Consider the following 2,631-nt stretch of genomic DNA (forward strand, 5'->3'; position numbering starts at 1 on the left):
TTCACAACCTTTTATTTGAGCTTGGTTTTGCACAAAGTTCAACTACTCCTTTGTATTGTGATAATCAAAGTGCTATCCAAGTTGCAAATAATCCTATTTTTCATGCTAAAACAAAACACATTGAGATTGATGTTCACTATATTCGGGATCTTCTTCAAGCAAATTTTGTTAATCTTCTCTTTTGTCCAAGTGAAGACCAAGTAGCAGATATATTTACTAAGAGTATGCTTGAGGCCAAATTTTTGAAAGTACGAGGCATGCTCGGCATGATTGAGGTGAACATTAAGGGGGGATAGTCATGTCATGTTCCCCTCTCTTTCTTTTGTTGTAAATAGGTACCTAACAAGGCTGAATGCCGGGACCTATCCTATCTATATTTTTTATTGTAATTTCTCCCATACATTATCATTAGTGGTAGAAATTAAGGGAGGATGTTAGAAATAGTCAATAGTCATGCTGTTATAACCAAACAACAAGTATGCCACACATTTCCTATTAAATTGGTAACAAGATAGGAATGTCCTCCATGAAACTAGGTCATACAACATTATCCTAAGAAGATATGAATGTCCTCCTTGATACTATGTCATATAACCTTATCACCTTATCCTCTAGAATCATCTTCTCATCTCATGGGCTTTCTATATATAGAGGCCATTACATAGCCTTGTAGCAATTAGTTTGATGAATAAAATTTGCTTCTCTCTTAAGTGTTTATTTCTATTTTTTTCATTGCCAAGTATTTGTGCTTATTTCAGATCTTAGTAAATCTTAGATCTCTTATTTTTATCAGATCCAAGTCATGATGTGTGGCATCCTGCATTACATGGAGGATAACATGCACTCACTCTTTTAGGACATGATCTGAGGACCCACGATAGCTAAAAAGAAGAAACTTTGCATTTTTGATAGAATTGCATGATTTGAGGTGGGCATTAACAGAAGACCCTAGGACATAGAGTCACCTGACATTGACATTAAAAAATGTAATGAGCTTTAAAAAATTTCTATGTTTAAAGTAGTGAAGAAATTGTTGTCACTTCCTCTTGGAAACATTGTTCTCTTCCTGCGAAAACTCATCAAGAATAGATCATTCTTCATCAACAGACCACATTCTCAATTTGCATTGGCTGAAATGCATGAATCTAGTCAATTATGTGTCTCTTAGAGAGAAATTTCCAATTGAAAGGCGATAGCTATGTGAGCCAAATAGGCCTATGGAATTGGTCTCCCTGAATAAATGGATGAAGGTATTTTAGAGAGAGCACTGACTTCAGGTATAATTGGTTCATAACTTCTAACATTGTAAGTTAAATATGTGATATCGATGAAGAAATATGTTGCTAGGTTTCATGTTATGGTGAAAGATTGGGGGACGACATTCATGGTGTAGGAATTATATCCCATATCCTGCTCCACATTTGAGTGCCTGATTTTGCCCACGGTGTGAACTTCTTTGTCCAATTTGGCATTTTGTTCTGTTAGGCAATTTATAGCTAGGAGTACTGTACCTGTGTCATCTTTGAGATGGAGGTGGTCTTTCTAGACCACTCTAAAGCCCCCTTTGCCTATGATGGTGGAATCGTTGAACTTCTTGGTTGCTTTCAGTAGGTCTCTGTGGGTTAGCACTATTTTCTCTCTTGCGATTGATTTGAATATTCTAACTTGCTCGCTTGGGATGTGCGGATCTGACAACGCCATCAAGGGAGAATTATAAGGATTCTTTTTATAGCCACCTGAGTGCAATTTTTTTAAAGGATACTTGGTACCTGCAATTGTTGCATTGAATGTCTAGTGCATCAGTTAGGATATTTCATATAATTCGAGACTAGAATTTTTTTTTTTATAACTCCTAATTCATATGTACTGTTGAATTTTTCCCTGTGGATAGGTGTTCTCATTTAAAGGCGTTAGTCAATTTTCTAGAGAATTTGTCTACGCCTAGAACATCTAGTAATACTTTAGGCCAACATCTTTAGCATCATGTGCTTTTTTGAAATATTGAATATTGGTTTAATTTAGGATTCATATCTACTCATATCTGATCATTGAACCTTCTCATCACTTTCTGTTGTTTGAACTTCATTATTGGCACTTATTTTTATATGCATCTTTGTGAGAAATAAATCACAATTTTAAAAACTCACAACCTTAAAACTGCACAACCCAAAAATTTTGCTTGGCACTAACAATTGGTGAGTGCCAGTTTTGCTCGGCACATGAAGGTGCCGAATGGCAATGTGCTCGGCACGTGAAGGTGCCGAGTGATAGTTTGCTCAGCACAAACTATTGCCGAGTGACAAGCAGTAGGTGTCGAGTTAGCTCAGCACTTGAAGAAGCCAAGTAAGCTCGGCACACAAAGAAGCCGAGTAAGCTCGACACACAAAGGCAATGCTCGATAGTCACTAGAAAGTGATACACAACAGAAGAGGATGCCGAGTGTTCTGTTTCATATACTTAATATTTTTACCACTTAAGATAGAGACCCAAGCTAAAGTATTCAACATTAAACTTCTTAGAAAAAATAGTGAATAGATGAAGAGCAATGGATTCAAGTATGCCTATTTGTTTTTTCTATTCAACTTTGATTAAAAACATTACAAAATCTAGGAGCATTCAGCTTCAACCAAA

Source organism: Cupressus sempervirens, chromosome 4 (genome assembly GCF_028749045.1).
Source record: "Cupressus sempervirens isolate cs-2001-9-10 chromosome 4, ASM2874904v1, whole genome shotgun sequence".
In the NCBI taxonomy this organism is placed as follows: domain Eukaryota; kingdom Viridiplantae; phylum Streptophyta; class Pinopsida; order Cupressales; family Cupressaceae; genus Cupressus; species Cupressus sempervirens.